Source organism: Rhineura floridana, chromosome 5 (genome assembly GCF_030035675.1).
Source record: "Rhineura floridana isolate rRhiFlo1 chromosome 5, rRhiFlo1.hap2, whole genome shotgun sequence".
Taxonomy (NCBI): domain Eukaryota; kingdom Metazoa; phylum Chordata; class Lepidosauria; order Squamata; family Rhineuridae; genus Rhineura; species Rhineura floridana.
Genome location: NC_084484.1, coordinates 92774656 through 92785943, shown reverse-complemented (window position 1 = coordinate 92785943; position 11288 = coordinate 92774656). Strand labels below are relative to the sequence as shown.

The 11288-nt window shown below is 41.1% G+C and overlaps 1 protein-coding gene across 2 annotated transcripts in view; it reads left to right on the top strand.

The window, feature by feature from the left end:
* Positions 1-698: 698 nt before the first annotated feature.
* The window catches only part of NDP (norrin cystine knot growth factor NDP), a 44827-nt gene continuing 34237 nt past the window's right edge, over positions 699-11288 (top strand). The window contains exons 1-2 of one of the 2 annotated variants that reach the window (XM_061627494.1): positions 699-827; positions 7025-7062. The gene's annotated coding sequence lies outside the window, so the exon portion shown is untranslated. Of the gene's footprint in view, positions 828-6794; positions 7063-11288 lie in introns of those variants that run through there. The other variant, XM_061627493.1, reaches the window with a different exon arrangement.

Sequence of the window (11288 nt, the reverse complement as noted above, 5' to 3'; positions counted from 1 at the left end):
GGGGAATAAAAAAGAAAACGCTATCTTTTTTTAAAATAGCAGTATGGCATTGTTTTAAAGAGGAAGGCTGATTTCGTTTTGAAGTTCAAAGATGCTCCAGTTTTTATAACATCTTGGATCTTTAGTCTGTTCTTTCCATAACTCCTTTATCTGATTTATGTCTGAAGTTTGAGGGATGCATCATATATTTTTTTTTAAAGTTCTTTTTTCTTTGAAGAACTTTGTAAAAATTGCTCAAGAGGCCAAAACAAATGGTGCTCACTTGAGCCAGAACAATGACTCCTACTTAATTCATTATTTTAGGTTTCTGCTATACCGCACAGTAATTAAACTCATCAGGTTATGATGACAATATAAACTGGAAGACAGAGGAAAACACAGCTTCCCAATGTTAGGAGAAAGGTTTATGAATTTGGTCTGCTCTCGAGCAATTACTGGAAGAGAGGAGGATACAAAGCATGTCTGGTAAATGAAAGCAGAGGGAGGAAGAGGAGGAGAATGTCTGAAAAAATCAAACTCCCTTAAATACTCCAACCCCCCCCCTCCAGCCTATGACTGATAGTTATTGGAACCACTATGCATAAACAGGTATTCCACACTTATTAGGACTATCTGGAATGCTGACAGCTCTAGAGGGTAAAGCACAGTCAGAACTACAAATCAAGGATTTGCCAATGAAAGACAAACTGGCATTGGAGTCAAGCCCTGCTTACCTGGATAGGAGAAGGAATCTAGCAGGCTCCCAAAGAAAAGAAAAGCAGAAGCCAGACAGTTGGGGGAACACTCGCAGAAGGCAAGGTCAAAAGCAGGAGCAAGGATGGGTCAAGGTGAGAGCACAAACTGGTCTGGCATCTGAGTAGCAAACAAAAGCAGCTGTCATGTTGCTTAACTTTTTTTTTTTTTTTGCTTTCTATGTGCCGTTCTATAGCCTCGGGCAACCAATGGGGAACCATGAAGTGCTGATCCGTCATGGTGTGAGGATGTTGTGTGCAGTTGCTAAGGCTATTTGGCCTTAGCAGAACAAAACAGTCAGTGAAGGAGATTTTGGTGATGGCATGTCATGGTTGCAAAGTCTGACCAGGCTCGTCCTCATGGGAATCCAGTAGCAAAGCTTTCACTGATTTTACACTTCTGTGCAAAATCACAGGGAGGATTTCTGCAACATTATCTCACTCAAGCTTTGGACGCAGATATAAGGGGCTTATATTTGAGGAGGAAATGTGCACAAAGGAGAGCACAAATAGAAGAAATGCTATGCAAATGTCTGTCAACCTATCCTGGCACTGAAACAGGTTAAAGGTGCATTATTTCTTTTCCAGAACTAAAAGGAAATGTGACGTTATACCATACCCCAAGTTATTTATTTATTATAAGGCATTTCAATGTGTAAAATGCTATACTGTCATATACAGAATATCTAGACCATACATCATTCTCTTCCCAGCCCTGTTGTGACTTACAGTGTAATCCTATGCATGTCTATTCAAGAGGAAGCACTATTGAGTTCAATGGGGCTTACTCCCAGGTAAGTGTACAACATTGTAGACTCCCTAAGTTGCCATTATGCTGATGCAGAATTAACACTGAGGTCCAATGTTAATTAATTGGAATTAACATGGCAAGGTGTTAAGTTACCTTCCCATGGGGTAGCATCTCTTTCAACCACACCATTGCAAAGATCCTGGGAAAAGGCTAAGGAAACCTTAATCTGTGGAAATCAGTTGGGTTTCCAGAATCACTCACACCTAGAAGCAATCAAACAAAGATAAAACATGTGGTTCATTGTGGTTAGTTCTTCATCTGAGGAGAGTTATCAAAGTCAATACTGGTCTGAAAGTACAAAGAGTGAGATTCATTTTCACCTGGCTAGCAGGGATCAATGGTGTTTTCGGGAAAGAGACAGGAAAGGTGTATGAGGAAAGTGGAGATTGCCAGATAATGTTTGTTCTTTGGAACTCCCTCCCTCTTGAAATATGTCAGGCTGCAATGATTGCGGCCTTTCAGCATATGCTGAAAACTTTTTTCTTCACTCAGGCTTTTTAGTGTTGTTAATCTGTCCACTACCAGTGTTTTGAATATTTTTGAATATGTCTGAAATCTGTTTTATTATGCTGTTCTGTTTTGTTGCTTATAGGATATTTCTTTATTTATTTCTTTGTACGCTGCTTAGACAGTTTTGTGTTTAGCAGCCTGAAATGTTTGCAAAAGAAATAAAATGTATAATAACCACCATCTGGAGCTGTAGGTCAGAAAAACCAGGAGGTCAAAAGAAGAGATTTGAAGTTTTGAGGTCTGTATGGGCATGGGATAACACAGGGCTCCCCCTGTCTCCTGGCACCATGCAAATAGCTCTAGAGAAACTGACAGAGCAAACACACTGACTCCTTGATGGTGCACTGGGGGTGGTCCGGTTCCTTGTCCAACCTGTCTTACAGCCCGGAGCAGATGGTAACGGCCAATCACATATCAGAACATCTGATGTAAAGCCATCCCACAGATTTCCACTGGTGCAAATATAGAGATAGTTTCTTAACTAACTAACTATCTACTACTACCACTATGGATTGTTATCATCATCATCATCATCTCTAGGTGACTTTCAATCCACTTTAAAAACTTTTCAAATTCCATCAAGGGCCCTAGTGAAGAGGAAAGTCTTAACTTGGTGCTGAAATGATGTCAGCGTTGGTGCCAGGAGGGACTCAGGAGAGCATTCCACAGTTAGTTAGGGCAGGAGCAGAACCGAAAAGGCCCTCTCACTTGTAGCCACCTTCTGAGGCTTACTTGGAGGAGGCACACAGAGAAGGGCCTCAGATGACGCTAGTGTAGTCTGGTTACATTCTTGCTAGGAGAGGTAGACAGTCAGGTACTGCAACTTTGAGCCGTACGATTATGATTCATAATATGTTGTGCACAGGTGTTGTATGCACAACTGGCGAAGCCATCAGCTGTATTTGATAGGCCAACATTTAGACATTTGCTTTGTCTTTTTGCTGTTAATGTCATATTAATATATTTCAATATCTGTACCTTTTGGTCTAAATATCCACAAAGCAGCTAGCAAAATCCTTAACATCTGCAAAACATATTTAAAACAGCATCAACAAAGCAAAATTAGGCAATAGCTAATCAAGCAAGAAATGCCAGCAGTCCCGTTGATGGACTGGTAACTCAACCAGAGGCAAATGCTTAACAAGCTAAGGCTACAATCCTATACACACTAACCTGAGTTAGTGCAAGCCTCACTGAATTCAATAGGATTTACTTCTGAGTAGACCTGGATAGACTTTTAAAAACATTTTAAAATGATACAGTTTTAACATTTCATTTATAAATTTAATTATGTGTTCCGAGCTCCAGAAGGGCTCCAAATAGGCAATGACCTTCTATACATAATAATTTGGTCATGTATAGTCCATGATTCTGAGAGAGAGAGAGAGAGAGAGAGAGTATTTTTCTAGGGGAGGGATAAAGAGAGGATAGACCCTTCCTGGCAGTTAATAGTAATGGATTCCAGTGCTGCTGTTGTTTTAATGACACCTCCTCACTTACATTGGCAAAATTGCCCTTGCAGCCATTTGTGAAGGCTGGGCAATAGCCAGGCAGTGGAAGACAGGAGTGAGAACCTGGATCCAGGAGTCATGCCAGTAATCCAAGCCAAGAGGGTCAAGCCAGAAGTAAGAACCAGAAAACAAGCCAAGTGCCCAAAGAAGCCCACAGCCAGGAAAGACTATCCTTGCCCAGGCACAGTTCCAGCCTGAATAGGAAGCCTTTATGGCCATTCCTGTTGTGCAGAACCAATGGCCAGTCTGGATGCCAGCAGAACCTGGAAACATCTTCTTCACTGCCTAGCGAGATGCTCCTCTCTCTAGTGTTGATGGCTCACTGCCTAGGCTAGCTATGCCCTGAGTCATAGGTTCCCTCATCTGGCCCCAGCAGCTTCCGACACAATCCTGGGCACAGATAATGGGCTGCAGATCCTCCAGTAAAGGAGTGGAGCTGTTCCATCCCATTTTCCTTCCAATGCTGCAGCTCTCTTCAAAATTATATCCCATAATTTTGTGTATATTTATGCACAAAATCACAAGTGGGAAAGCAGCAGCCACTGTAACATGCCCCCCTTCAAAATATAGAATTAGTAGGGACTGATGGCATGTACCACAACAGAAATGAACAGGAGGTCTGCAGTCCTGTGCACGCTTATTTGAGAATAAGTGCCACTGGACACAATGGAAATTGCTTCTGAGTAGTTATGTACAGGATTTCACTGTTGATTCTTTGCTACTGGCAGCATTGGTTCTCTCCCCGCCCCCTCGCCATCCCTCATTTTCACTCCCATGCTATCATCTCAACATAGCATAAATATGCATATCATTTTCATGGAACTAGATGGTAACATTGCTGTTGCTCAGATATGCAAGATGCATTGCACTGAGTGTATTTATTGCAAAGATTATGGATACCTCATAGGTTCTTGTTATGAAATATTATATTCATGTAATATTTAAACAACACATTTTCCATGAGTGGGAAGCCCTGTCTAGAGCTTCCATTTTCATACCTGAAGGGGGTTTGGTCCTCAAAACATATTATTATAAGTCAATTCATCGATCTCTAGATTTATTTCAAGTACACTCTTGTAGACTGTAGGATAAGGGCCACTCCTGACTCGTGTTTTATTATAGGTGTATTCTGCAACATGTTGTTGACACAATAATAGAAGATTAGTAGTGGGTTTGTTCTGCTTCATTAGAGTTGTTCTGCAATGCTTCCCCAATGGTAACATTGCTGTCTGGAGGAGCTATAGTGCAACAAAATCAGGACAAAAAATAATAATCACGCAGTACATTTGTGGGATGGATAGTTATGAGATTTCAGCAGCAAGTTACAGAATAGGCACTGGTTGGAAACAAAGTAGTATGACCACCCCAAAACGTTTGCAAGCAGGATCGCGTATGACTGCCCTAATAGCATCATAAGCACAAATCATCACAAATACAAAGGATGTCTGGAAGGACCCTTCATTTAAGAAAATTCTGACTGCATTCAGAGGAGTTATTGACAAGTGGCTTAAAATTGGTGTGACCTTTTCTTAATTTACAGTGCAATCTTAACAATGTCTACTCAAAGGTATGTCCTGTTGAATTCAGTGGGGCTTGCTACCAGGTAAGTGGGCTTAGGATTGCAGCCTAAGAGTCTTATTTTATGTAGACCACAGTTCTACATAGTATAGGGTGAAACGATAATGACTCTAGCTAGAGATTGTGGCGGGTGACTTCTTCTTTTTTACCACCTCCCCATTCCTGACGCCTTTTGTCAGTGACCGTGGAAAGGTGGATCCCAGATTTATCACAAAGGCATTAATGAAGAGTCACTGCAGAAAAAAGGACAAATTAATCATTTAATGAGGGGCTGAGGGGGATGGGAGAAATGGCTCAAACTCAAACTAAGCCCATCTAAAACCAAAGTGCCCCCCTTGCTTTCCATCCAGCCAAATCTGACTGTACAGATCAAGCCAAAGAATGTTTCCTTTGTTGTGTTCATGATGCTTACTCATCTACAAGCCATTCCCCTTTTAGAGGAGACTATTTTTACAGCATAATTTCCATCTGTCTTTTGATCTTTTACCACATAAGAGGCTTGGATATTCACAACACCCAGCCTGCCTGAACCTAAAGAGACTGTGACAGCATTGACTCAGGAGGACGCCTGCCCATTTGGGGGGTCCGGTCTCCTGCTCAGATAGCACTTGTAAATGGCAAAATGTGTTCTGTCTGCACTCTTCAGCCCTGAGCACAAGCCTTTATTTTTAATCAGCTCAATGGCTTTGTTGTTGTTTGTGCACTGATATTAATCCTTCAAACACTACAGAAATATATTGTGGAATTGATAAGGTCTGTGGCAGTAGAGCAAATTATATTTCATTTCTTGTAAGCCTAGTGGGACATGGTTTTAGTGTTCCTGTATAATTTGAGAAATATGAAGGGGAGTCAGCTTAGCATCTGTTGTATGGTGCTTTTTCTGTGGTTTAGTTCCATCTTAAGCATCACTAAAGTGGATTGTTAACATTGTCCTCCTGACACATAGAGCTTAAGTGAAAAAAAGTTTAAAAGAATGAACAAAGTTTTAAAATTCAGAGGGGGGAAATGATGGAAACGTTTGCAAGTATGCATTGACTTTGGATGAGTTAATCCTGTCTTTCTGGTCATTAATATGTTAGTCCTGGAGAATGCTTGCTGAATGCAGACTCAAACTAGCAGGGAGAAGCATTTTACAAAGATGCAAATGCATGCCTGTTCATTCAGTTTAATGATGGGCAATACAATGTGCCCTGTGTTTGATCGACTGCAATAAGTCAGTGCATCTCTTACATCTAGGATTCTCAAATAATAAATCTAGCATAAATAGCTTGAGTCACTCTTCATACAAAACCTTACTTGCCTAATCAATGTGAATAATCTGTACATGAAAGAAGTCGCACTTGGTATAGAGAATTTTCCTGAAATGTATTTCTCCCCCCCCTTTTGAAATAGGAAATGGTTAGCAGAGGTTTACATGAGCTTGTCTCTGATCGAGTGATCTGGCAAATGGTCCATTTATTTATGATAGAATTAAGTTTGTACCTGAACACTCCAGCCTTGTATGCCATCACATGAGACATCCTGAGATTTCACTGTATTTGCATCGTTTTTCAGTTCTCCAATGAGAAGTCTCTGCAGAAGGCAGCTTGACTGGTGGTGTTTAGTGATTTCTCAGATAACAAGCGCTTCACATTTCTGTGGAATTCCCATTTGCTTGTTGTGAGCTGCTGCCGCCGCTCGCCTGATTGATATATGACTGCAATGGCACTTTTCCATTTGACATTCTCTCTCTCTCTCTCTCTCTCTCTCTCTCTCTCTCTCTTTTAAACAACAGCCCTAACTTTTTTGTGTTGCAAATATAAAAGGCAAGCCATGTGACAGGGGGACAGAAGAACAAAAGCATTTGGAAGTAACAAGACCTCTTTTTCTGCTCTGAGTTTCAGGAGTCCAAAAGAAGATAGGAGCAACGCATTTTGCAAAGGTAAGCAGGCATGTAACGGAGAGCTTTGTTCCGAAAGTCAAAGATTTCATGTACCTAATGTGAACAATTTGCCTTTTGACAGCCCTGTGTCCTTTCAAGATCCTTTTTATTGTTCACAAAGCCAGGTTTAGTTAATGATTCCCTAAAGTTTCGTTGCCTACCTCTTTTGATTGCCAGGGTGTCTTTAATTATGTTATCTTCTGAGGATGCCAGTATGCAGTCAATGGGAAACCAAGAGAGAGACTTTCTGGAGATAAAATGACTGCAGCATTAAATTCATGTCTTCCTCATGCAGAGCTTCTCTTTTGTGGCTTTGCACTGACCCTCATTTATACAAGGCTTAACTGGAAGGGGGGAACATGTAGGAGTGTGATGTGAGTTCAGAAAGGGGCTAGGGGTATCTTCAGCGGTCTTTGTCCCGTTACAATGGGACTTCCTGAACACAGGCAAAGCTTCTGGTTGAAAAACGGAGATGTTTACTTTTATTACAACTAATGTATGCTGATCCTCTGCCAGTCATCTGCTGGAGTGCTTGGAATAATTTGGAACAATAGGCAATATTTATTTCTAGGGTTGGGTATCATCCTTTACAAGGTTTTTAGGTTTTGTTCAGGATTTTCCTTCCTTTTTTTTCTTTTTCTGTTTCTTTTTCCTTTGGTATTTATCCAAACTTCTGGGAAGTTTTGCTATGGAGACCACAGCACTGGTTATGGATTAGGATGGATTTAATATGTGTGTTTGATTGGTTAAAAACAGTGAGGAAATCCACAGTGTTTGTCTTGGCTGCAGAACAGAGGAGATATATCGAGCAGTTGGCTTACCCCCTCAGCCCAACCATTAAGGCAATGTGGATAGTTGTTCGGCAGATCAAACCCAAGGATGCTCATGCAGGCAGAGCCTCCAGAAAATAATTTGCCAGCCCTAGAGTACCTGCTACAGAAAGATGTTTCTGCTACCCTGGAATAACTGGGTGATACAGCTCACTAAATCATATTCAGAGTAGACTTCTTGAAATCTGTGGGCTTAAGTTAAGTCCATTGATTTCAGTGAATTATTCAGACTAACATTGAATGTCATCCATTTTGGGTGGTGGGGGTGGGGGAGAGGTTCTCATTTCAAGCATCATAAAAAATATAACAGGATTTTAACAAGGGTATAATTGTAAACGTGAATGTTAAGGTGTGAGAAGTGTAACAGGAGTGCCTATGTGGAGGAAATCTATTGTACATATCCCTGAACAAACCTTTATTGACAAGAAATGGCATCATTTGAGCTCAGTGAAACAGTGCTACTACAAGGGGTTGCAAGCATGATCGCAGCATAAAGAAGACGGTGGACACTCTCTAAAGGCTGCTTTCAAAGGTGTCCTGCTGGCTAGTCTAAGATTCAGAAGAAAAAAATAATCTTGTTTCAGAAAGTGAGTGAACTTATCTGGCTTAATATCTTCCCCTGAAGAAATAGGCATAGCAGAATAAATTTACTGCAAGTGACAGAAGATCATTTTTAAAGACAACATTTCCCCACCTCTATATGAAATGTGAGGCTTGCAATGAAAAGGTGTGAGCCCTAGCAAGGCAAACAAACACAGTAGAAAGAGTATACCAGAAAATAACTTTAGGAAAGATGCTTTAAATCTGCAGCTGAGAAGCCATCTTCATTAATGCTGGCTCCATAATAGGGGCAATCAACCCAACTGCACAGAAATATTGTGTAACATAGCAATAAAAGATGCAGTGCAGTTGTATGATTTCATTTTTTACAGGATCTCCTACTCTTTCTTTTTGTCCCAGAACATTAGAGAAGAATACCACCCACTGATCCAGATTAAATGAGTGATGTGATCAAGATGGGTGAACAAAAAATAAGCATTTGGATTTAAGTGAAAGTATGCTCTCCAGTTTCAGTTAAAGTCATGTAGCCTGAACCTCCCCTTTGCACGTACTTTGAATGGCAGGGGGTGGCAACCATTATCGCTATCACTGTATACTTGGAGGAAGCAAATGCATCAGATCCAAGGGGCTGGAGGGCAGAGAGACAAAGTACTAGATCCTCTCTCTTAGGAAAGTTGTGTTATACTGAATTCATACATATTTATTATTACATTTTATCCCACCTTTCTTCCAAAGAGTGCAAGGTGGTGTACAAACATGATTTTTTAAAAATCCTCACAACAATCCTATGAGGTAGGTTAAGCTGAGAAACAGTGACTGGCCCAAGGTCAATCAGTGAGCTTCATGGCCAAGCAGGGATTTGAACTCTGATCTCCCGGGTTCCAGTACGACACTCTAACCACTTCACCACACTGGCTCTCATTAGAGTTGGAGCACTGGACCATCTAGCTCAGTATTGTCTACACTGACTGAGAACAACTCTCCAGGATTTCATACAAGGATCTCTCCCAGCCCTGCCTGGAGAAGGTAGGGATTGAAGCTGGCACTGTCGGTGCAAAGCATGTGCTCTACCACACAGCTATGGCCTGTGTGCTGAAGAACCTATTTAGTGTTTATTGTAGCTTAGCTCTGCTTGGGCAGCTGAGGAATAACCACGCAATATCTTTCTCAAGTTGCCTGAAGCTGGCTGTTCCACTGTTTAAATGTTGACAGTTCCATACATGCGTCACAGTGGTTATGAAAGCAACTATGTATGCCACATAAGCTATGTGAAATTTTAAAAGGATTATTTGGGAAGGCTAGGGAACAAACTCCTGTTAAGCTTCTCCTGTTAAGTGTTGCTCACAGTGAATAATTTCTAAAGAACTCATAGTGTTCAGGATATATTTGTGGTTCAAAAGGCTTAAAAGCACGTGGGTGTAGATTCTGTGCAATCCTCTCGTGCAGGCACAGGACAGTGCTATGGTGCAGAATTCAGTATTCTGAGGATCTCAGGTTTTTAAAACATGCTTTTAGTTCTTATTGTTGAAAAGATAAGTATGCAAGTATGTGGGCAATATAAGGTGACATTTTAGAAATCAAAGTGGAGCTGAGCAGATTTCGAGTGGGTATGGGGAAACCACTTTGTCCGTTCCTGACAAAGCTTTTTGCCTATTGCCATGCATAGCAGAAGCAGAATAAATTGTACAAAATAAGCAGATTTCCTTAATTAACATAGTTTAGGTTGCAGAATTCCACTTGACACTGACTTCCTCAGGCTGAACCATGATTTCAGTACAGCACAAAATATGCCCGGATGTGCTTCAAAGTCTGATGACACTCTGACTTTAGGTACCATAACCACCATGTTGGAGTGCTAATGCAAAGCTACCCAAGTTGACTGCCCCTAATACAATCCAATTTGCACATTGTCAGGGTGGGGACAGCTGCCTCTAAGGTATTAGAAACACAACCGCTCAAGTTAGGATCTGGCGTGTTGACTGTCCAGACTTTTGATCCCACCACTATCAGCAAAGACAATGATGTAACAGTGGAAAGAAAGTACTGTCTCTTCTCACATCTCCTCATGTATCTGTCTGCTTGGTGTAGATTCCTCAGAACGTTGTGAGATTCAGTGTTTCTCCAGATATCCTCTTTATTATGCATTCATGATGATTTGTGTTCATTATGGTATCAGGACAATTGTATGTGATCCTGCTTTCAATACTGTTTGTGCCTGCAAAGTTTTGGGGTAGTTATACTGTTTCATTTCAATCAGTGTGCATCCCATAGCTTCCTGCTGAAATCCTGTAACTTGGGGGAGGGTTGTCTTGCTTTTGTTGCACTATAGTGAAAGAACACCCCTCCAAATGCCAATAATGCAGTAACATGGGGAAAATATCACAGAACAGCTAATTAAGTGGAATAATGTGTAGATGGTCCAGTATAAATCCACCACTAATGCACTGTTTTTGTGTCAATGTCATACTGCAGAATACACTTGCAAAAAAACTCCACCAGTCTGGAGGGGCTCTCAGAATTTAAGACATCCTTTATCTTTTTAGCGTCCTACAAACTGAGCAGCAAATGTGGGCTAGGATAAACTGGTAACATTTGTCTTCTTCTGCACAGAGAAGGGAACTTGTTACTCTTCTTGAACCCTGGTGAGCATTAACCATGCTAGCACCTCTGGAAGCCCTCCTGCTGCTTCTACAGGTACCAAATGAATGATACTGGGTAGTGATTGCCCACCTGGACTGAATTTCTGCCCTTGTCATTGGAGGGCATGATTCTCTTACACACCTCAGATAAGGAGGGAGATAAGTTGTCCTTCATGCTTTTCAAGTCCATGTATTT